The following is a 25,826-nucleotide window of genomic DNA, read 5'->3' as shown; positions in this document are numbered from 1 at the left end:
CTGTGTGCAGCCTTGAAGCACAAACAAGGTTTACACTAGAAGAGTTATCAGGACGAAGCCATACCTGCAACCTCATCTCAAAGTCTGAAGTCTGCAGAGCAGCATCTGGATAAGCCAGACTTGTTTTGGAAAACAAGTCCTGTGGACAAATGAAGTTAAAATTGAGCTCTATGGCCACAATCACCAACGGTATGTTTGGTGATAAAAGGGGCAGCACTGACGAGAAGAACACGCTGCCAACCGGCAAAAATATTCTACCTTTACGGCGGTGTGGCAGCCAGTGGAAAAGGAAAAACTACACAGATAGAAGGAAGAATAGAGACTGGACAAAATCCACCATGCACTACTTGAAGAAACACAAGCTGAATGTGTTAGAATGACCCTTACAGTCCCCTGAGCTGAATATCATTGAAAATCAGTGGGTAGATCTTAAAATATCACAAACTATCTGCAGGGAACAGCGGGAGAAAAATTCCTAACTCAAAAATAGCAAGATTCTTATTTGACAACAAAAATGTTTGCAAGCTGAGACATCTAGGTAAGAACTGTCTTAGCTTTTGCGCAATTACAATTTTTTAAAAAGTGAATTAAATAAATAAGTTATATTATTATTTGAAGTAAGGCTGATTTTTCATGTCTATTTGGAGTTTGCAGGGATTGAATAGATCCAAGTGAGATCAAACAGCCGTTTCCAAACTGCAGGTGCATCAAAAAAGCTTGTTTGATATGAACTAAGTGCATCAACTAAAAAGAAATCGGGTAACAAACGGACACTTAACAGAATATTTCACATCACATGAAACTGAATCTGCACAAGTCTCAACAACAACTGACATTTTGAGACACATAATCTGACAAAAATGGACCAAATGTGTGTTATGGTGTGTAGCTCTTAAAGTCTGCTCATTTGTCTATGTATGTGCATGAAAACCAACACTAACACCATAGCACCATTTTACAGGGAAACACCTGATGTTTCCATAATTCAGGACTATGACACCTCAAACCACAGATTAAGTGTGATATTGGTTTCTTAGACGCGACGGAAATCTTCTAGAACTGAACATATTTTAATCTTTACCATTTCAGGATGGATTCACGCTGTTCCGGCTGCACAGGTGGCCCCCTTCACTACATCCTTGATGAATTGGAAGGTGTTTTGTTTATTTTGTGCAGCGCTGCATATCAATGTCAGTTGAAGGGGAAAAAAAAACTCAAAAACTAGACTAAAACAACAATGAAACGAGCACTTGGGTAGTTGTGTACACACCAGTGACATGTACACAAATGAACTCGCCCACGCATTGTGTACACTGCATGCCAATTCTGGTCACATCTGTTAAAAATGATGAGGGCAGATGCAACGGCCATTTTATTTTGTGCATTTGCGACATTTTTGTTGTTATTACATTGGACTTTACGTCTCCAACATTCGACGTAGACAGCCTTCTTTTCTATCAAATTAAACTCTTCGCTCTTTAAGATTTTAACACATTGCTGAGCACGCTCCAAACTAAAGTTTTCCTGAAAGCTGACAGTCACTTTTCTGACAACTATTTCGATATACCAAGCAGGCCAATTCATTTGCATATGCTATTAGGCAACGTCCAAAATATTTTGCATGCATTCAAAGAAGATTAATGGTTCACCCCGCCAGCGTGACCCTCTGCTGATCCATTATTCCTGATGAAATAAAGTCTATGCTGTGATTAATGTCAAGAATATGACGAACCATTGGTGTACTTACAGTACAGACAGGTGGCAAACTATAGAACAAAAAAACAACAATATGTCACCACCAAGTGCCTTCAGAACAGCTTCAATACAACTTGGCATTCGTTCAACATTAACTGATCGATTGTTTTTTTGAGAGTCCAACACCTTTCTGGCATCCAGCCTATTTGGGCTTACAAGACACTTAACAACAACCTGGATGGCTTTAATACAAATTTCAATGTTAAGTTCCACATATTCCAAAAAAGAGCACATTTTTGAACATTCAATTTACATAAAAAAGGCTCCAGTATTTTGGATATATTGTCCTCTGTCTGAGCTTTTACTGTTTTACTTTATAAATCTCACCAAAGGAAGTCTCCTCATTAAAAAACAACTCAGCATATCAGCCTCAGACAACAAACAAATCAGAATTCTTCAGTTGATCTGTAATATATTGCAGGGATTGAAAACCATGCTTTCAAAGGATATTTCCTCAGTTGTTGTTTTGATGGTGGTGGTGGAGTCCAAAAATCCCCTGATTTTGGACCTGATAACTGTGAAGGCCATAGCCATGATTCACACACTATGAGTGGGGACATAGTCATTCTGGAAGAGACAACGAGCCCAAGTATATAAAAGTTTCATCAAAAGATCAAGTTGATCACTCAGAACAGCTGTGTAATGATCTGCAGTGACCCTCCCCACTAAGGAGATGAGTGGAACAAAACCATGCCAGCAAAATAGCCCTTAAAGCAGAGCAGAACCACCGGTTTCCCTCACTTTAAGGGCCAAGAGTTCAAGATTTTCCTCGAATTTGTCCCTTATGAGTATATTTTCACTGCAAAGCCAGAAGATGAAGATGCATCCTTATAAACAAATGCCTGTTACTGACATTCAGCATCCAGTTTTCCTCAATACATTCATTGAAAGAAGTTGCCTTAAAGCCTTCTGTGGCTATACAGTGAGTTGCACAAAATCTCATAAATTGAGAAAATTTAGAAAATATTGGTTGGAATTGAGGAGTACAAGTCTGAAAATGAAAAAAATGGGGGTGTGGAGTAGGAAAGAGTTGAGCTTATCAGACCTCAGTACCATGCTCTTTAGACTCTAGGCTAGATTAGCTGCTGCTAGCTAATGCTTGAAGTTCTGGCACTAACAAGCAGGTTTAAGACCAATTGAAATGTGTGTTCTCTTGCAGTAGGATTTGAAATGACACTAAAACATCCCGTTGACTTGAAATTAAAAAAAAAAAAGTCCTATAATTAATACACAATGACATAATGACAGGAAATGCATTTGCACAAAATATCAATAAAGCTGCTCCAAGTGTGAAGTATGTCTTGAAACTTCAGTTAATAGTTTTATAGAGTTCAATGTTTGAGATCAAATTTAGCCTCAACTGAAAGAGTTGAAGTAAAGATGATGTAGCTCCAGTGTAATTTCAGTTCACCAGAGAAAACTATTTAGATATCTCTTTTTGAAAGTCTGGTTTTAGATTTGAACAGAGATATCAGTGAGATCTAGGCTTAATACCGCTATCAGCCTCAGCGCTCTTCTCTCACTCTTGCTTAAATTGCAAATGAGATCCGGCCAGAGACAGTTGGGAATCCCACCCTGCTTCCCACACCCAGTGAGGCAGCCAGTGAAGAGCTCCATGTGAGCCAGCCAAACTGCCAGTATGTCCCTGAGCAACCAGGGGATCCATTGTTGTTCAGGGTCAGGTTACAGCCTCACCACGTGGCCCCACCCTGCTCTCTTGGCAGTTTGCTGCCGTTTTGAACAAAGTTGCCTTCTAATGCCAGGTTCCTTGACATGGATATCAAGAGAATCCTTCTGGAGAAGGAGGGGAGAGGAATGCCCGGGGACGAGCAAGAAGAAGAAGAAGAAGAAGAAAAAAAACCCTCCCACATAACCACCATCTGCCTTGGAGTTGACTGTGTCTTTTCAGTCGGTCAGTCCCTGCGCCACACCAAGTTAATGGGTGAGATTGTGTAACTGCTTTCATCTAGTCAGCTGGGGCTCGAACAGACAGCGACTGAGCTGCTCAGATCCTCCTCTGAGCCGAGCTTCAAGGGCAGCCATTTTAGGAGCTGACTATGTGTGCTTAGGTGTTCAGCCAGCACACAACATGGACCCACAGATCTGATCCTCTTCCTCAAAGGCAGGCAGCCTGTCGCTGGAGAGCTGCTGACAGAAATCTATCTGCCAGATGTACAGTAGTGTACCCAAGCCCTCTGCCCACACAGCTCAGCAGAAAACATCTCACACTCTCGCCAGCCTGACTTTGCCTAGTCCTTTCATTTCTCAGGGACATTATCTCTCACATCAAGAGATTTACTGTGAAAGGCTAGAAGCCCCTTTCCAAGGAAAGAAAGGATAGGTCAGAGCAAGCGGCATGCACCAACACTTTGTGGAGAAAAATACAGCGAACGCATTTTGCCGAAGCTGCCAACTATGCTCCACGAGGGGGTCTAAAAATGTGAGGCATGTCTGGACTTCTTTTACTCAGGGCTCTGCAACCCTGAGCCCTGAGGAGAAGATGAGAAAGGAGCAGAAAGAAGCGAAACAGGAGAGTAGGCCTGAAGGGAAAGGAAGGGAAGGGTGGGAGGAGTAGGGAGGTAGTAAGAGAGCATGACGAAGCCACCTGGAAGACCTTCAGTGGTAAGCAACAGAGGACAAAGCCATCAGACTGGGCTCCCCAGATTCCAAAGTCTACTGACATTTGTTAATCACCAACCGGTCTCTCTGCATCGACGAGCTCTGCCAGCAGTCACACCCTCTACTCAAACTGGCTGACAGCAGCTGCTCTGTCTGAAAGAGGGCCTTTGAATAAGCCAGCATTAAGCTGATTAGGAGTACAGAGGTTTTGTCCTTAACTGTTGGTTACTGCTACCATCTCATGCAGTCTGGAAGAGAAAAGTCCACGGGTGCGTTACAATATTATAAGGCGAGCATCCTGGCTACAGAGAATTCATCTGGCAACACAAGGCAGGATGTGCATCTTGTCAACCTGCAGCTTCAATAATTAATGACCCATTGATTGAAAACGACAGGCTGCTTTCTAAAGGGAAAATACGGCGGCAAGGTAGCCAGGATCATGGGAATTGATTTTTTGCAGAGATGAGACGACAACATCAGAGAGGAATCGATACATTTTTAGTTTCAAGAAAGAGAAGAGAGAATTGCATATCTAACCGCATAATACATCAAAACTGTGATCTCTGTGGTGAGCAGGTTCACCAGGTTTGCCCAGAAGGAGAGGAAGAGACGCTAGAGAAAGATCTCATTGTGTCTGCAGAGGAGCTGAAAGCGTTGCGTCACAGGACCAGGGAGAATTTGGCCTCTCGCACAAACAGGAGATAGAGAGTTGGAGATCAAGATGGCTACTCCCATCCTCTGATGTCAGCAGCTCTGGAGAGCTCAGCACACCAGCACGGCTTAGCAGCTCCTCACATTCAAATAACCCACTCCATAATCCAGTGCAATAATGAAGAAGATGGCGGAATAAAATGACCAAGAACTCAAAACAGCACCTTTCTGGCACAAGTTTCAACTAAAAAGACGATTGTACTGGATTGATACGGTTCATGTTCACCTATACATGCAATGAACAGTTTAAATAAACTAAACACATAATGATCACATATGCCAAGAATACTCCAGCTCAAAACCGAACACTGATTGCTATATTTATTGATCAGACAATCACGCCAAGCTGTCCCTATCTCTGCTCAACAGCAACATGTGTTGGAGCTCGCAAAGATCCGAAAAAACAGCGAAGCTTGGCCCCAACTTCTGACGAAACCTGGCTTCAAACTCAAATATTGGATCTGCAGCAGATTGCGGCACCCCGTATGGGTAGAGGATTGGTGCGAGTGAGATTTGTTTACATGGATGCAAAGCTTCTCGCTGTAATTATTTTATCATCAATTTATCGCGGCCTCGAGAGACGAGGCGTCTGCTGCACACCACTACAAAACAAATAGGTTCACAACCAGAAGCTTCTGCATGCTGGCTCTCTGCGTAAATAACTAATACTCAGGCTCTGTGATGGAGGAGTTTTCACTCGTGCCAAAACAGCTTCTTTTTCCCCCAATAATCCCCACCTCAACACTTTCCTCACAGCAGTCTATGCACCTGTCTCCTGGACACTTAAGCATCGTCATGAAATATGCCAACCTGTGACAAGAAGCTGCGACAGAAGGATCCATTCAGGGATATTAAAACCGGAATACATTTGGTCAAAAACTAGTGAATCCAGCAATGAAACATTTTGTATGACAGGTCTGCTGATATGTAGAAATCATGTATAGAATTTGTATATAAATTGACAATACTACGACAATAAGTTGGACTAAAACAAGTGGTAACGAAGGAAGGTTTTTTACTGTGAACTGGCTACAGGTACACCATGTAGGGTTGCAGCTAATGGTTCTTTTTGATTAAACTGCAGACTTAAATAATAGCTGAATAATTGCTTGGCCTGTAAAATGTAAGACCATTCTGGTCTTACATTTGTTTTGTCTGATCTACAGTGTCAATCAAGCCATTGCAGCATACAGTACAATTACATTTGCACATTTCTGGGAAAAACATTTAATGAAAGAGTCAGTAAGGACAACAGCATGATTGAAAATGATATTTTTGGTGCACAGTGATATTAATCCTGTGATTTAATGTCATATTACTGCTAAAAAAAATCCGTGAACAAAACTAATCTAATCCTTTCTAACTAATCCTTCGCCTCCTTATCAATTTGGATGGGAGGAGAAAACAAAAAAATGGCATTAGCTGAAGCAGTTTTCTCACATTTTCTCTCCATTTGCAATAATATGCTAAAGTTTGAGCTCCCTATAAAGTAACCTTCCTTTGACAGCTTGCAAACACTTTTTGTAGCCAGCTAAGAGTCTGCTTTATTCCAGGATTTTTCACCCACTTTTGCCTGCACATCACTTCAAGTCCTCAGATATGTTTTTGGCTGTCTTGCACACACAGCATGTTTAAGATCTACCCACAGATCTTCAAGTCAGAGAACTGTGAGGGCCACTCCAAAAGCTTCAGCTTGTGCTTCTTTAAGTAGGTCATGGTGGACTTTGAGGTCTGCTTTGGATCTTTGTCTCGCCGTTGAATAAAGTCCCTTTTGAGTTTCACTGTGACTGACGGTGTGACGTCTGCATCAGTCATTCGCTGATATTTAGTGGAGCCTATTCCTCCTATCTGTGCTGTTTCCTGTATCAGTGACTTAAACACGGTGCTACTATTTCCATGAAATCATGCTCCTTTTCTTTTCTCCAAGCATACTTTCACCCGTTTTCAAAATGACTGGTTTATACAGATGTTTCTTTGCAGTTTGCAGATGTTGACTTTAGTGATGACTTTGCACGTAAGGCTTCCTTCTGATGACTCTTCCATGTAGATCCTGTTTTTGCAAGCAACGCAGCACAGTGGAACGGTGTCCCACCACTCCTGCGTCAGCTAAAACCTTCCTGCAGGTACTTTGCAGTGCAGGTTTTGCCTTGCATTTGCAGTTTTCTTGGTCTATCAGATCTCGTCTTGACTTCCACAGTTCCCCTCAACTGCCATTTCTTCCTGACGTTTCAGACAGTGGAAACTGACACCTGGAAGCGCCTTGATATCTGTTTTCTAGCCCAGCTCTGCTTTGAAGTCTTCATTATTGGCTTCATTTGCAGATCCTCAGTCAGGAGTGCTACTCTGATGTATGAAATGCCCGAGAATTATGTTAAATTCACAACAGCTTTGACAACTCTTAATCTAATTTATAAGTCCTATCGAATCATTTAAGGCCATTAAGTTTCACATGCTACAATTTGTTCTTTTTTCTCTATTTTTTAGGTTAACGAAATAGAAAGTACACTACCATTTGGAAGACACTTGGTGATTATTTTATATCAGGTGTTGCATTTACTGATTTTTATTTAAAAACTGAACAAAATTATTGTTCTGGGGTGCCTTATCAACACATTTTTTCTATCTTAATTTTAGCTAACAAAATGGGGAGACAGTTTTTGACTGATCCACACTACAAACACTGACAGCCTTTGTGATGCATTTAACTGAACTACCATGAAAATCCCATCAGACTTGAACGGAGCTGCAGCTGACAGGCATCACATGAAGTCACAAGCCCAGATACGGAACTAACAGCACTTAATTATATTAAAAGTTAGATATTGTCCGTTCATTGCTTTGTGGTTTTTTCTCTCTAATTGGATCCTTTACTGGGATATTTCCTGTTCATGCTGTGTGCAAGCCTCCCCACCCACCCCTGTTATAACACTTTTTGTTTTAAGTTTAGTAAACATTTAACTGCACAACCTGTTTTCTGGAATGTGCCAACTCTGCCTACGTGTCTCTGGATCTCTGTAGTAAATATTTTTTGAAAATAATGAGTCTAGAAATATATCTGTAATTCTGATTCCTACGGCGAGTGAAAAAAATGATTTAGAAAAGTATCCACAGCAATTTTATTTCATTGTTGCATTTTTTTGGCAACATTCAGTTGTTTATTTAGGCGATTGCTCTCATTTTCTATTGATTTCCATCATATAGGATTTAATTAATGATATTTTCGACATATTTCCAATTTTGTAAACGAAAAATCATAAAAATGAAAGAAATGCGATGTTCCTATTTTATATAAATAAAGACATTGCATTGATCCCAATTAGCCATATTTTGATGTTAACGCTTTTACTGAAAATAAGTTTGGTGATTTTTGACAAGTCCTGTGTTTATCAGAGAACGCGGCTCAAGTCTTGGTCCTGAAATCCTGCATCTGCTGATGCAAGTATGGGCCAAGTCAAGCTGCAGCAAGGAGTATTTATTTTGGCACCAAACCTTTAATCATTCTCTTTACCAGTTACAACTGAGAGACTTTGAAACCAGAAGAAAACTGATGTAAGGCTTGGGTTTCAAAGTCAAAGTTTTTGGGAGTTTTTTTTTGTGTGCTGCTCGCCCTACACCTGGTGACTGCATCATTAGGTGGATGATTGAGACAGAGATGTGGAGCCTGTCGATAAGGTGATTGCACTGTTTTGTAAACATACAATGGCCATTCTTCATGAAGTTATTTATCTGCTGTTTTGGCACTAAAGTGAGAAAATGTGCCTCGCTGAAATATAAATGAGCACTTATTAAATGAAGTTTGGCAGGTTGATGATGATGAACCATATTCAAGTGGACAAACTTGATTTGGTGCCTAATGTGGTGGTGAAAAGCAGAAGATATATTGTACTCCTGAAGCACTTAATCCAATTAGACCAAAAGAACCCGATACATAGAAACTAATCAGCAACTATTTTGATAATTGAATAACCATTTAAGCTATTTTTCATGCAAAAATGCCTGCTCATCCATTGTGAAGATATGCCGCTTTACTTAATCTTACGCAATAGCGAGCTGAGTATTTCTGCGTTTCGCACGGTTGGTCAAGTTAGATAAACAATATGAAGATGTCTCTTGGTCGTTTTTTTTCCCCCAAAATGACGACAGCCACCTCTCACTATTTTCTGATATTCTTCAAACCAGACTATTCACTTGACTGATACGTAACTTTGCCAATGTGGCAAAACATTCTAACCACTTACAGGCAAACAAATATTGATTTTCTCAAAACAGCCGATTCTGAGAAATTTCAGATGGCAAATGAATGAACTTCAGAAATAAGCAGGTGTAAAGACCTAAATGTGTGAGCAACTTGTTACGAGCCCAGATGGCTGGGTCGGAGTGCCTCTGAAACATGAAGGCTTTTGAGGGGCTCCCAGTCAGCAGGGTTGAGTACTGACCAACAATGGTCTGAGGAGGCACAAACCATGAACTGGTTTCCGGGTGTTGGGGGAGGTGCTGGAACAGGTTTGATCTGCTGCAGCTCTAACTTCCAGGACTTAAAGGATCTGCTGCTAGCGTCTTGGTGCCAGATACCACAGGGCACCTTCAGATCTCAGTCCATGGCTCGGTTGGTTTGGAGTTGTTTTGGCAGGACCCAACCGCATACTCAAGAGGTGTGATCAGACTATTTTGGCTTATCAAAAGTATCTGAAGTAGATTCTTTTATATACAACACTTTACAACAAGGATTTTGCCTTTTTAGAACTACTTCTGCTCTCAACTGTAAAATGCACCAAAACAATGTGAAAATGATATTTAAATTTTTGGGAAGCTTCAGATCTCCCTCATAAAATCAAGAATATTCCCAAGTGGTGAACATTGTGCTAAATCTCTTCAAAGAGAACAATGTGTGAGGCTGGACTTGACAGAATTATAACAACAAAAAAGGGTTGAAAACAGGCTTCCTTACTCAGATGGAACATCAAAACAGTTCAGATTAGCAGACACTGACTAGAGGGTCAGACGAACTGAGTCACTCCTTCCACATCTGTAGGAAATCTTAACGCGCTATTTCTGTTACAGCGGCAGCAAACTCACTAAACCTTAACCCATAAAATAGCCTGATCTGTGGTGACTTCCTTTTCCTTTTTATCACAGCTCTACTATTAAGTGTTCTTAATAAACAAATTTATGAATTACAGTTTGTCTAAAAATTTTCTGTAAACATTTGGAGCAGCTACTTGAGCATAACAACATGTCTGTATAAAGTTTATTCCACTTCAGGCTAAAGCTATTGATTTATCTGATAGCTCCAGAAATTGTCTACATAATAGTTCCCCATACCCCGAGGTGGCATCGAAAAGATTATTTTTTCATGTGACCACTGATCCAAAACCCAAAGAGAATCAGTTTACTATCGCTAAGGAAAGTAGTTATTTACATTTACGACGGCCAAGATGGTGGCAATTCTGCTTGAAAAATGACAGAACAATGACCAGTTACAATTTTGATCTTATCTTATTTAATTTGATATATTGGCAGAAATGGAACATAGGATGCATAATCATGTTTTAATTGATGTAAAATCGCCTGAAACTGTGAATTGTTGGGTTTTTATTAGTTTAGAATGAGCCCTTCCAAAGGCTTTTGAGTTTTATGTCACAGTAGCGACCATTATAAGTTTTCCTACATGCTTTAAAAGAGTGGGATGAGGGAGATGCATCCAACTGCAATCTTGGTGCCACTAAATAAGTGACAAGAGTACAAGCTGTGTCTGGTGCCGCAAATGCTAATGCTAACTCTGACCCAAACTTTAACACCAGATTATGCAACTTTTGAAGGTACATATATAACACATTCTTATCTTTAACAATAAAACTTGAATCCAGAAAAAAATAAGCACATCCTTACTCAGTCCTTAACACTTTCAGCAGGAGTCAGCAAAGGTACATGTGACATAAATATCATCGTCTACCCAAGTCCACGAGGGATCCAAAAATTTGTGACTGTCTGCGCTGCAAGCATGCCAATGGCACATGTACAATCATCCAGACATTCTTCATTTATCATTTAAAACTGTGACTGAAGAATTCACTATTGGATTTTGGAACCGCTTTGATTTGTATACGGCCAAAAACAAAGTTCTAAATCCTCTAAAAATGTTGTATTTCACCTGTCCACTGTGCTCGACACACCTTTTGAAAAATCACCTGACACGGTGCTACAACCCAAGAGATATTCCTGTCTAATTATGTTAGTGACATAATTCACTGATTTTATGGCACTTCTCTACTGTGACACTATATTTTAAATATAGGATAATAGCTAACTGATGAACATTGTTGAGAATTTAGCAGTTCGAGAGTCAGACATTTCCCTCAGGACCTGGAGGAGACCAAAAGCAGAGCTAAAATTGAGTGACTGCTGAATATACAAATGTATTCAGCTCACTATATCAACTCATGGGTGATAATCGTATGTCAGTGTTCAAATTTAAATAATAACAGAAAAATAAAATACAGTGATATTAACAGTGAAATGGGGCCACGCATTTCTGACAATTTCATTTTTATGTTAAGCAGACATAGCGTGCTACAGGCCCTGTAAGCACAGCCAAAGGGTATCCAGGAAGCATAATTAACGTTTCTACTGTGTGCTAACATGCACCCATATGTGTCTAGATTCTCTGCCCTGCACACACAACAGTCGCTTGAGAACGATTACACACACAAACCCACACAGTTGCTGAGAAGCATCAGAACCTCAAATACGTACAGCGCGGGCTTCCACTGTCAACTTGTCTTGGGTTTTTCCATGGCTTAGCCTCACCTGAACGTCTCAGAACACACATTAAAGCCACGGGGCCTCAATATGTCGCAGAGCGTTATTCCCTGAAAAGGATCACCAAGAATTTCTTTCTACATGCTTTGGGAGTTATTTTGGTGCAGATTAGGAATGCTATCCTGAAATGCAACCAGCCAAAAACACAGCGTCTGGTTTGTAGCGATTCTTTGGCCTGCGTGCGGCTTACACCTTTGCTGGCTCACAGTTCGGCTTTTATCTGTCCCGTTGTAGCAGATAACAACACTGGTTCAAAACAGAAAGGATGGTCCGACCTGGCTGACCTTCATATTCCAAAACTGTGTCTCATCGCTACACAGAAGAATATCATATTAACAGATACAACTCCAGCACGGCATGGTAGGATCATGTTGCATTATGAAGCATGTAAAGTAGAGATAAGTACACCCCCCTCCAAAAGTAAAATTACCTTTATTTTTGCTGTAGAGTGAAAACATTTGGGTTTTACATCAAAATACGAATCTGAGACAAGAGGTCAACATTTCAGCTTTTATTTCTTCCTATGTACATCTGGATCTGATACACAACTTAGAAGATAGCATTATTTGTCACCGAATACGAAATCTTTAGGTGAGCAAAAGCATTGGAAGAGATAAACTTAAAATAGAATAGAGTGAATAAGACTTAATATTTAGTTGCAATAACTGCATCAAGCCTGTGAGCCACTGACATCACCAAACTTTTGCGATGCTTTTCCAGGCTTTCACCGTAGCCTCTTTCAGGTGTTGTTTGTTTTGGGGGGTTGCTCCCTTCAGCCTGATCTTTAGCAGGTAAAATGTAGATTTATAGGGTTTGAGTCCAGAGATTGACTTGGTCAGTTTAAAACCTTCCACTTCCCTGATGAACTCCTTTGTTGTTTTGGCAGTGTGTTTTGGATCATTATCTTGCACCTTTCTTTAAATTGGCAGAAAAAATGTTTCTGTAGACTTCTGCCATCATCAATGAGGAGTAATGGGCTCGTCCCAGAAGAAGCCACTGAAGTCATTACCTCCACTGTGTATCACAGATGAGCTTATATGTTTGGGATTATGAGCAGTCTTTCTCCAAACTTGGGCCTTTCCATCACTTTGGTAAAGGTAAAACTTTGTCCCAGAATCTTTGAGGCTCATTTCTGTACTTTTTGGCAAATTCCAGCCTGGTCTTCCTGTTCTTCTTGCTAATGAGTGGTTTGCATCTTCTGGTTTAGTTTCAGTGCCTTTGTTCATGGAGCCATCTGTGAACAGTAGATCGTGATACCTTCACTCCTGCCCTCTGGAGGTTGTTGCTGATGTCACTAACAGTTGTTTTAGGGTCTTTCTTTACAGCTCTCACGTTTCTGTTTCTGCTGCCGTTTTCCTTGGTCTACCAGTTCCACGTCTGTTACCGAGTACACCAGTGGTTTCTTTCTTCTTCAGGACATTCCAAATGGTTGGACTGGCTATGGCCAATGTTTGTGCAAAGGCTCTGATTGATTTTCCATCTTCTCTCAGCTTCACAATTGCTTGTTCCCAGATCCAGATGTACATACAAAGAAATAAAAGCTGAAATGCTGCTCTCTTGTCTCATATTCATTGCTTGATGTCAAACTCAAATGTTTTTAGTCTACAGCAAAAATAGAGGAATTGGCCTCACTGTTCCAGTACTTTTGCAGGGGAGTGTAGCTGCTGTGTATCACTCAGACTGATTTAGTCTTTTTACAGGAATGAGATCAATTGTAATTTTTCATATGGCTGTTATGTCCCCTTGCACTTAAAACATTACGGTCTCATTCAGTCCACACCATAGGTCCAGACAGAAGTATCTGTACAACTACTGTAGAGGTTGTCATGAAATCGGGTGGAGGTCCATGTTGACCACCCTTTAAAACATAATATTTAGGCTCAAGCTCAAGTTCTGGCAACTTCTAATAACCTTATGTTCATCCAGTAAACAACTCTAAATTTGAGGAATTAGCTTGTCGTCTACAATCAGAGGTATTTTAATTTACCAGTCTTAATCATCTCATATTGAGGATGGGACTAAATTCAAGGTGAAATAAAAATCAAGTTATCGTGCCATTTTCATTAATTTACCTCAACTCGAATTTAGTTAAAATCAACAAAAGCAGACATCTGAAGTTAAATTACACACAATATTAAGCTTATGCAATTTCCAACATTATTATGTCAACCCAACCCATCCGGTTAATTTAAATCAGTAAATTTGATTTCTTTATCTGGCAACCTTTAATTTATGAAATGAAGGGAATAAGACCCATGAATTTCCTTTGATAGTACAAAGGGATACTCAGAATAACTTTGGATTACTTGATTTTCCATCTGGAGCCACGATAATGTTCACTTTTATAACTTTGAGTGAAATAGCACAATGATTGGCATGACATTATTCCTCACTGTGGTGGTTTAGTGATCTCCTGACTTTAAATCTAATACTTTAAGTCCAATGTTTTGGTTTATGACAAAATCCTGCTAATTCAATGACATTCCCATGAGCCTCAGCTGGAAGTAGTTTTCAGCACAAATTAGCAAAAGTTACCATGCGCTGATAAGTTGGAGAGCAAATTTAGCATTATATCTGCTCAAGATCAGCATTGTCACTTTCAACACGTTAGCATTGTAGCATGCTGTCATGAGTATTTAGTTCAAAATGTGTTGAAGCACAACAGATACTAGCACTGCTTCAGACAACTGACTGACCGGTTCACAATTTAACAGTTTCAGCATTAGACAACAGGGATTGAAATATAACAATATAATAATGCATGTAATTTTAATCATATATATTATATTGAATTTATCAAATTACTTTATACAAGTACTGAAATCACACAAATCAATATTGCCCTTTGCCTTTGCAACAGCCCCTTTTTTCAGCAGGCTGGTTGTTCTAAACATCTTGGAGAACCTCTACAATTCCTCCACATATTGAGGCCATCTCAGATGCTTCTGCCTCTTTATATAATCCCAGACTGACTCCATGTTGTTGAGATCTGGACTCTGGAGGGAGTGGGGGGAGGGTGGGAGGGAGTGGGGGGAGGGTGGGATGGGGTGGGCGTGCAGCATACCATCTGGTGCAGGACTACTTGTTCATCTTGATGCAGAAGATAGTTCTTTGTGAGTCTGGCTGCATGTTTGGGATTGTTGTCGTGCTGGAGAATTACTTCAAAATAACATTATATGATAGATGAGAAATCAAACAACCAAGACACTTCAAATATTGGCACTGCACTGAGTACCTGAACACAACACACAAATAACACCCAAAAGTAGGAGCCCTGTACTAGTATAAACCCAAACATGCATGGCTTAGTTTAACTATACCAGAGCAGACCATCACAACGACCTCATTATCTTACACTCATGTAATATAAAACCAAAGTAACAGAACTACCTGGATCTGGTAGATATTAGTCTTGTTGCTGCTTCTCCAATGAGCACATCTGTCTCATTTTCAGTGTTTCAGCTCTTCGGTGATAAGAGCAGTTCACTGGACGCTGACCTCATTCCTCACCGTCTGCGATCAGAGCACAGAGCTTCCGTAAATGATGTGATCACATGATGCTGCTCATTTGAGGAAGTCTGAATACACAGAGATGAAACATCGATCCCACCTGGCCGATCAATGAACCGGGCCTTTTCACAGGAGATGCGAGAAATCAATAATGTTCAGTATGAACATTTTGTCATAACATTCATCAGACATCTACTGGAATTGAATGAAAGGGATGATAATGCAGCAGAAAAGAGCAGAATAGAGCTGGAAACACATCAGAAATGCCGTCACCCATCTCCCTGCAGAGTGTTGGCATACATTTTAACTTTAAATCTTTTGTTTTGAATGAATTATTCTTCACAATTCTGAGGATAATTAAATTCCCAGGTATTGTTCTGAGGTCATTACTGCCTCTTGAATAAAAATGTCGAGTTGAGCAGCATTATTACTCATATTTAAAGCTAGACCACAAGGTATGCAGTTACACATCTGAATCCTAATCACAGCAATGCTAAGGCCACACCATGCTTATGGTAAACCAACCTACTGTGAATAGCCCAGATGTCCAAAATGTCTTTCAGAGTGACTAAAATCATCAACATTGTCATAAAATACCATCAGCCACCTGACTAAAAATGCTGGCGTTAATCTGATGACAAATCTGTTTTAGGAGGCATATGGCATTCAAAAAAGTAGGTCAACCATTAACCAGCTAACACGGCCTTGACTAGACACATTCTTCTAACACGCCTTCATCAGGAATCCATCTGATATCATGCAAGTCTGTGTGAATTCTGAAACTGAAAAACAGCACACTCTTCCTCTTACTCACCAAAAGATAAATTTCTAAGCTGCAAACAAATCCTGATTTAACTCAGAACACTCGCTGGTCTTAGCTGCTGCAGCCTCACTTGGTCTGATTTGACCTGCAGCTCATTGTGGCTCATGTTAGCAAAACGTAGACTGTGACCGCTCTCTGCCTTTACAGTCAGTTCGTTTGTGTTACAGTTAAGGTACATTCAAGCATTTACCATCGTCCTGCAATTGTTTCATGGTCAAATAAAATTATTATTATTTTATAATTATTAGGTTGATAAAATGTCAGCAGATTGATGTATTCTCCGGTTCAAATATGCAGCAGAAGCACCTGAAGTAGTTTCTGAACTCTGGAAATCTGGATTTATGATGCTGCTTTGAAGTCACAATCCAATATTACATTAATTTTCAACATATTTGTTTCGATGTTCTGGAACAGTTTTCTTCCATCTACCCAACAGCACTGCAGCTGTCCCATTATTCCTCTATATTTGGGAAGAAAGATCAAAACATTCTACCTTGATTTCATCAGACCACAAGTTCCATTTCCTGTCATGGGAATTAACCACATGCTTGCAAAATAAAGATGTGCCTTTTGGCGAGAAGAGGTCTTTATACAGTCACCCTGAAGAGGGCTCAGAAGTGTGCAGAGCACATAAAACTCCTGCTCAGTGAATGCTGTGGACAGACTCAGGCCTTCAGTTATTTTTAGCAGCTTGCTGTTGGCCTCTTGGTAGTTTTTCCTTTGGAGCTTCCTCTTTATATGACCATCCATCATAGGAAGATGACCTGATCTAGATATGGTCCTAATGCTGCCGTAATTCCTTCCTTTACGTCTGTCTTCACTATGTCTCTGAAAAAATTTGAAGGGGCTTAAATCTGATTTTTTTTTTTTAATATCTGTTCTTAATCTGAAACATTCAGCAGTAACATCTTAAAGATGTTCTGTTGACTCGCTGCTGTCCGAGCTCATTACTGTTCACTTTGACATTTGGAGATCAAGTTTCACTCGATCTAATTGAAATCAGTTTTAACTAAATTGGATCACTTCATGATTTGCAATGCATCCAATGTATGATTTAACTGAATCTTAACATAATTACAATTCTGAATTAAAGAGATATATCAACACTCACACTACAGAAGTGCTTTCTCATTCACATCACAGACAAACAGTCACCTTTATTGTTGAACTTTCCCGACCAGTTTACTCTAACTGAATGAATTTAAAAGAAAGTCAGGATTTTTGTGAACATTCGGAAAACCAGCTCAGTAATCCCCGTTTGTCTCTGAGGGCTGGTAAATACAGGTGCAGAGCCTTTCAGACACTGCAATCCAGTGAGCTTTGCTGATCTGTCTGCAGCCTGACCTTCACTAGTGTCACATTCGGAGGGCGTAAAAAAGAAACAACTCGACGCAGCGGGCTCAGGCTCACCCAAAAGGATTCTGGGTAAAGGAGAAGATCGTGTAGGCTTACCACCATCCTATTAAGTTGACTGAATGCAGGTTTAATAGCACAAAATGTAGCAGATGCAGAACTTAATTATTTTTTCCGGTGTCACTGAATGAATGTTTACACAATGCTGCTGCTCTTAAACGGATTTACTTTGGAATAATATGCGAGGGATATCTGATTTACCACCGTTGTTAATGCATTGCACAAGAGGAACATGTGTCACCTCAGTAATAAAGGACAACAAGCAGAGCCTGGATGATTGTAGAAAGTTGATCTTTGGACCTCAAACCATTCTGCCGACTGAGGCCTTCAAGCAAGAGTTTGCATTAAAAACACAGAGAGAAGGTGGAGATACAAACGCCTTCTGTTGTTTCCGAGCTGTAATACTGTGCTAATCCCACGAAGAGATGATAATTTTCTATTTTATGTCTGGGTCATCCATACTGCAAGGTCAGACAGCGCATGTGTCAGCCTGTCTCTCTCTGACAGATGGTTACCTGACATCACCCACCCAGTCAGACGGCCTTTAATGCTTGATAACAGCACGCTCGCTCTCCTCTTTATGGTCTTTCTTTTGCAAACCAAGACATTTCCTCTCTCCCAATCAAAGACATCCAACTCGCTAATTCCATGTTTCTCTCTAAAGCTCCACTGACAAAAAAAAAAGAGAGAAAGAAAGAAGCTGGCCATCATGGTACAAGTAACCTTGCTCCAAGGGTAGTCTTTGTGCTTAGCAAAGGGCTCAGATTGTTCGTTGTGAAAAGGGGGACGGCTGCAACACACAGCACTCAGTAGCAACATTTGGCCTCTTTTGCACAGACGATAATGACCAAGCAGATTAGAAGGGAGACAAGCATCTTCCATGAGGCTACCGTCTTCAGGTTGTCATGGTGAAAGCTCACTACACCAAAAAAACTAAACACTAGTCCGTTCAAAATGTAGCGCTGACGGTCTTTTGCATCTCCTGCATTTGCGTTTTAATCATGATCCACAGAGATATTTATGTGACCTTCAAGGCTGAAATTTTCACAAAGCAACAAAACAGGGGGCTGGTAAATCCCTCTGCTAGAGCCTGCTGGGTGTGAAGGTTAGATAATGAATACTCTTACATAGTCACTCTCCTCATTCCTGCTAAGAAAACCAAAACTTAACCTCTTCGCCATTTTTCCAGCTACTGCATGTCTGTTTAATGCAAAAAACATCTAATGACTTAAATCAGGAACCCCAGACAGACAAGAAGCATGGCTCGAGTTCTCTGAAAGTCTACTGCTCAGTCTTCTTCTTTTAGTAGAGTCACCTCACTTGGCTGCTCACTCGTCTCTCTCTCTCGGGGCTGACAGAATTATCTTCTGCATCAGAGCTGAGGCTGGGCCAACGCTCCACACAGAGGACTCCATTTCACACAGCCAGCCCCACAGTGGCCAAGGAGACACAGCCAATCACGCTGGAGTATCAGTGGCATGGCCATCCACCATTTTGTGCTCCTCAAGGTCTTTGACTGTCCTGCTCAGCTGAGTGGAGCAGCCTCTGCTCGCTCTGCTATCTTGTTACACAGATGGAAATGTTTAACTTTAAGAGCACAGACCTGAGCGAGCAGCTTCCTCTCCTGTCGGTTCCTCTGCAGACTGTCATGGCAGTCGGCAGAAAAGCAGAAGTGAGATGTGTGGTTTTGCTCACTGTAAAGATGTCCACCTATGAGCGAGGCGTCGCTGCTCTTCACGAGCTACAGACAATGTCCTACATCTGAGCACCGTGCCGCTAAATGTGGAGCTTTCAATCACCTGGATGGAGAGAACTTCAGGAAGATATCAAATATAGGTGACCCAACATGTTCTAATCATGTTTAGTGCTTCTATGAGAGACATTTTTTTGCTGCACTGAAAAGCATCAAAGATAAAAACTTGGGGCAACCCTCAGCAACATGATTAAATATTCCATCCAAAAATGATTAAGTGCACAATTTAATTAATAGCCTCAGGCGTGATTATTTTTGCAAATTTATATGAGAAGGAATAGGTAGATATATTTGGTTTTCTCAAGAGGTTTCTTCCCTTGAGTTTAAAGAGAAGAATTCTGCGAAAAAGAATTCCATTAAGTAGTATACACAAGTAGGCTACAGCATAAAAAAAACACAAACGTTAGCTTCTCCACACACACACACACACAACACATACATCTAAACCGCGCATATTCACAGTCAGACATATGAGACTGATAATATCCCTGAGTCAGATCTCCCAAAACTGAAGCACACTGGGTTCATGGGCTAAATAAACACCGCTGAAGAGTCGGGCAAGTGAAGGATGTCCAAGGACAGATCTTGGAGTGAAACCAGGAAGTGTTTTTCCACAAGGACAATTACTCCAGGAAACCTTACATTCCACGCAACCTTGTAGTCCATCTCTCCTAGGAAACCATTTCCTGACGTAAATCAATCTGCTGCCGTCTCAAATAAATTCTGTATTATCTCAGAAAACACGTTCAATTAACTATAGACAGACTACACAACCGAAGGTCATCTCTCGAGGTACCAAACATCACCAAAAAGGCCACTAATGATCCAGTAATTGAGTGTATTATTTTTATGATGTAACTATGATATGCTTTCTTACTCACTGTCAGCAAAACCACCCTCCACTGAAGGTTCTTATCACATCTCAATTAAAAGTCTAAAGCCTTAGTTTTCCCCCAGTTTTTCTGCTCTTCACCAAAATGCTTTCAGACGTATCTAATTCTCCCAATTCACCAAAAGATACTGATTAAAAAAAAGGATTACATTAAAACACGACGAGATCCACTGAAGGGTTTCTTGTAAGTGGTGCTCAGTGGACATCTGCCAGAAAACACTGCAATGCTGACTTCCTGGTAAGCCTGACATGGCAGTTACTACTGTTACAGGGAGTGGGTGAGGTTACAGTCAGGATGGGGCATTTCAGAGTGACCATAAGAGGACACAGGAAGCGGTAAAAAAAGAAAATCCAAACTCAGTCTGGTTTCCTCGTAAAAAAAAAAAATTAAATAAAAATGTTAGAGAGGAAACTCAAGCAGTGGCCATCTCTTTAAAGGCTAAACTTATTTAAAAGGAGAAGAAGCGAGGTTCCTCACCATGTCCACCAAACCAACCTCTTGAGGCGGCTCAACAAGTTTGAGAAGGGAAAGATGAGAGACCCATCAATATTAACTTACCACTGAGACCTCCTTTCCAAGCTCTTAAATATTTAATCGTCCTTGGACAGCTCTGTTGCTTCGGAGGCCGAGCCAGTGTGGATCCCTTCTACAAGACCACTCCTGTTCCTGCTCAATGAAGGCCTTGTCCAGTGGCACCACACTGCCCAAGGAACGGGCGTCTCCAAAGAATTCAGGATTTTTTCCACTACAGGCAGCTTGAGGCTGACAGAGTTGGTTCACTGTGTCTTACTGGAGAAGAACATAAATCCTGAATTCAGCCTGGAAACCTGAGAACGCCGTGTAGACGTCTTAATTTACCTCACTGGACACACTGTCATCGGTACGGCCACTTTATACCTTCAGTTTCTACAGTTATAGTCCCCTACATGCTGAAAGGACCAGCAAATACAGATAAATGAGACACAACTGTGAGCTTCCCTGAGCTACAAGCCTTTTTTTTTCCCAAGAAGGGAAAGGCAACATTGAACTGTTGATGTTCTGGTGGAAAGCAGAGAGGAGGAACCAGTTTTTCAGCAGTGTAACGTGGCAACTGACAACAGAAACTGGAATGACACCTCTACCAAGCCACTTCCTTGTTCCACATAAACCCTGACCTGATGTGGCTTTTCAGTTTCACAAATACTCTTATATCAACTATAGTTACACAGCATTAAATACTGTGAGAGCAGTCCAAATGAAGAAATAAACATGTTTATGGAGCAAGAAAGGTTGATGTAATGCAAGAGAAACTAGTGAGTTCTTTTTTTTTTTTGCTCAGGATCTGGGGCCTGCATGTTACAGCGCACTTGCAAGTGTAGTAGCAGGGCCAGACTGCATCTCATGAGCCATGCATCATGTCAAGAAAGCACTCACTGGAGCATTTCAATTTGCTTTTGTGTGCCTCCCCAGCCTTCTCCACTGCCCCAGGTACAGAAGAATGGAGAAGTGCATCACCCAACGTGAGTGAGTGAATGAGAGGGATGGAGGGAGGGAAGGAGAGAGCGCTTGTATGAGTGTGTGTGTGTGGTTTCTTGTGTGAGCATGAGACACAGAAAGAGGGTGAGTGATGAGCTCCACGACCACTTCCTTCAAGCGTTCAAACCATCACACAAGTCTCCCTTGTTTGATCCTCTGTCCTCTCTGTCAAGCTTTTTCAGCGTAATCCTGAAATACCTTGCAAAAATCCAGTTATGTAATTTTTTCCCCCCTATCTGCCATAGTTCAGTTCTGCCGTGTCACCTTAAAGCTGAACCGCAGCAACAATGAGCGTTAAATACTTTGCACAAGAGTAAAATTCAACCATTTGGATGGAGGCAAATATTTAGGTGCTCACAGATATGGGACATAAAATTAAACCATCAGGATGAATATAAAAACTGAAGTTTTGCTGTTAAATGTCAATACTGGAGTGTCCTGCAGTATCTTCCAAGGTATGTTGAATAATTTATTGCTGTTTAAATGGAGAATGTGTGTAGATGAAGCATGACCAGGATTCCAAAAAATGGATCCCTCTGAGCGGTGTGCAGCCATGTATTTGCTGTGTGTCAGATAATTTACTTTTAATCCATTAAACCACTGCAAAATCTGCACCATGTAGCAGAGTATTAACTAAAATACCGAGACTGTCAAATGGAATTTGGTAGGGATGCACTGGACAGTAACGTTCAGTGATATTATACTCCAAAGATTATATTTTCAATCAATCAATGAAGCGAATCACTCAATTACCTACAGTTTAAGGTGATACATCTAAAATCCAAGACGAGCAGCATGCTATATGGCAAAATAGTCAATTATTACCAATTATCAGTTCAAACAATGGTTTCCAATTAATTTTCTAGTGATCAAACAATTGACTGATCAGCTTCACAGTTGAGACACGATGCCTCAAAACTGTGTAAAAATGCAGCAAAGTGTCCAACAACGATGCATATTACTGCACAGATGTGTCATGTATCAACAAAGAAATGAGCACACGGAGAACCTGAGGGACTTCAGGGGCCTCTGAGAGTTTGGGGCCCCTCAGCAGATGCCTGCAGATTACCTGCTACCAATGAGCGAGTCTCTCAAGAAGACTTGCAAAAGTTGCAACAAAAAGCGAGCATCACAGAAACAACCTGTGTGGGGGGGAATAAAACACCACCATCACTTCCAGGTCTAAATCACTGAGCTCATTTGCAGAACATCCAGCAGACTGAATCCACTGCAACGCGAATGTGTCAACCGCAGCAGATTCCTGCCCGACCGTCCTCTGTCTGCTCCTCCTTGAGAACCTGTTTGCCCTGCCACACCGGGGAGAAGGAGCATCGCCACCATTTTGATTGCTCTTCTCAGCCCCAGCATTGTCGCAGCACAGTGTGTCAAGCTCACAGTCTCCTTGTCAGCAAGATTTCACACAGTGGCCAGGGGAACTGCAGAGCGTAGCACAACCACACTCTCTTCCTCACACACACACACACAGTGACTCAAAAAAAACACACTACAGCGTGCAAATGCACCTCCTTCACTTTCCTGACAGGCTGGTCAGCAGACACCTTTAGGATATAACGTGTGAAAAGTCACCTAAGGCTGTGCAGTGGACGCCGAATGCATTACAGCAGAAGAGTCTGTTAATAAATGACCACCAGCCGAGCCTGACCATGCAAATAACTTTTAAGGAACTCAAAAAGCACCATATAAATAAGCATAATCTTGCACTAACATGCTCACATGTGCTGCCAAGTCCACACAGGAGTCTGCTATTCCATGTGGAAATAACAGTCCATAAGGAAGAAAGTCTTTTAGTTTGGAAATAACAGAATCTGAGCCTTAATTTGAGCAGAAACCCAAAAAGACTGCATCATCTTGAGAACTTCCTTTAACCTGCAGCAGCCATTACTTCACCGTCACGCTCAAACAGCAGACAGTGTGTGTGTTGACACCACTTTGTTGAACATTAACTACCTACATGGGCAAAAACACTGCATTATTCAGCATTAAGATCCCCATCTCATCCATCCAGACATCACAAACCTATTTATTCTACAAACAAGAACAAGTTGTTCATGTGTTTCCAGATCCTACAAAATGAAAGCTGCAAGTTCATGGAGTTAAAACACAAGGTAACCTTGAAAGCACCACTAAAAGGATCTAAGCTGACTTTTGCAGACTTCTTCTGCTTCCTCTGGCAACACTAAACTTCCTCCCAGAGCAGGAGAAAAAAAAATGCAAGAAGAGGAGGAAGGAGAGGAATAGGAGGAAGAATGAGAAGGAGGAGGTGGCCGATCTTTTTTTTTTTTGAACACAACCTTTGTTCTGGCGTGAGGGATCCTGCCTGTCTGACTCCAGGGCTCTCCTTGGAGACTCATCTGCCTTCCTCCATTTTATGGTGAAGCCCTCACTAGTATGACATACCTGACTGGAGAGCAGTGACAGCCAAATATGCACCCAAAGAGACACACACACACACTGTCCAAGCGGGTTACAAAGGTAGCACCAAGAACAAAAAAAAGCAGAAGATTTTAGACATCCACATGAAACCACAACTGCGCTTTCTCTGCATTCATTTCACGACCATCTACATTATTTAGCTCCAACAACTGTGGAGACAAATCGCCACCAGATAAGGTTTCTTTTTGAACACACACACAGAGGGGAAAAAATGTGAGAGGAGCAGGGGAGGGGAAGCAGCCTCCTCACACTGGACATGGAGAGTGTGTGTGACTGGACCAGCGGCTATGCCAGCTCCACGGTGTCGCTAATGGAGGCTGCTTGGGAAGAGGAGCAGAGCAATCCGTGCAATGGCTTCTCCATGAAGCTAACGCGCAGCAACACGCACGGCCGGAGAGGGGACGCACCGCCGGGGCCACCGATCCCCTCTGACCAGACATGTCAGCACAACAGAAGCCACTCGGCGGCCGAAAACACGCCGCCGAAGCGTCTTTCGCTACCGTCGCGTCCATTTCCTTGTGTCACTTTGACAACAAACCGAAAGGCGACATAGCGAGGAAGCGGTTGGTTAGGATATTAAATGGGAAGCGAGAAGACCCACTTGACTTTGGCTGCATTGGGTGCCAGCCGGAGCGCCCACCCGACCACACACACACACATTTAGAAAAAAAACCCCGACTTTCTCTCCAACCGAGTCGTCTGGACCAAACTGGACTAAAAGGAGAAACGGTGGGGGGAGATCCGCTCTTTCCAGGTCATTCACGAGGCGCTCTCCACATTATATCCCATGATCTACCATAGCGACGTTCTCGCAGACCTTGAAAGCCCAGCCGAAAACCTTGACGAAACTGGAAATATAGTGCGAGAAGCAGTGGGGAAAAACTCACTGGTACAATCTTCTCCTGAAGCGATCCTCCCAAAAGTTGTCCTCGTATTTCATGCGTGCGCCCGGTCGGTCTAATGGATGATCGCCATCTTTCCTGCTTCTCCTTTGCTGCAGCTGCAGATGACCTGAGATCCGTCTGTCTCTGAATAATGAGCAACCACACAGACAAGGAAGACAATCTGCAAAGCAGGCTACACAAAGAAGTTTGGGAGACTAGCAAGCACCAGAGGGTGCACAAGAGTTTACGATGAGACGAGGGAGCATCAGCAGGATGGACAACGTCTATGGCTGAGAAGCTCATCCTTCATCTAGACTGAAGGCAGATAGTGTGCAAAGCCTTATCAGCGGCTCAGACCACCACCAGATACATGCGGCCGCCGTGAATTTTATATAGGCATGAATACTATGTCTATGCCACGTCATGAGGTTATCTGCAGTTCACTTTGGTGCTGGTGATGCTGCTTCCTACCTCAACCAGACAGACACACAACCACATAGATACTTACATATATAAATACATGCATAAATAGATTTTACTGTGCACAATGAAAACGCATCATGATGTTGCACACATTAAAAATGCTTATCATAATAATATATATATATCTAAATATAGATTTTAATCATCAGATCATTTTTGCACTTTCTATAATAAAACACCCAATCCCTGCTCCT

General features: G+C 41.5%; 1 protein-coding gene across 4 annotated transcripts in view; it reads right to left on the bottom strand.

Moving 5' to 3' along the window:
- The window catches only part of znf462 (zinc finger protein 462), a 60,349-nt gene extending 34,838 nt beyond the window's left edge, over positions 1–25,511 (bottom strand). Inside the window, exons 1-2 of one of the 4 annotated variants that reach the window (XM_051938161.1) lie at positions 15,515–16,453; positions 15,295–15,417 (exon numbers count right to left, since the gene is read on the bottom strand). The gene's annotated coding sequence lies outside the window, so the exon portion shown is untranslated. Of the gene's footprint in view, positions 1–1,081; positions 2,959–15,294; positions 16,454–25,152 lie in introns of those variants that run through there. The other 3 variants (XM_022203905.2, XM_051938160.1, XM_051938163.1) reach the window with 3 other exon arrangements.
- Between the last annotated feature and the right edge of the window lie 315 nt (positions 25,512–25,826).

The sequence above is a fragment of the Acanthochromis polyacanthus genome, chromosome 18, assembly GCF_021347895.1.
Source record: "Acanthochromis polyacanthus isolate Apoly-LR-REF ecotype Palm Island chromosome 18, KAUST_Apoly_ChrSc, whole genome shotgun sequence".
Lineage (NCBI taxonomy): Eukaryota > Metazoa > Chordata > Actinopteri > Pomacentridae > Acanthochromis > Acanthochromis polyacanthus.
Note: the sequence above shows the minus strand (reverse complement) of the source record. Positions and strands in the feature narration are given on the sequence as shown.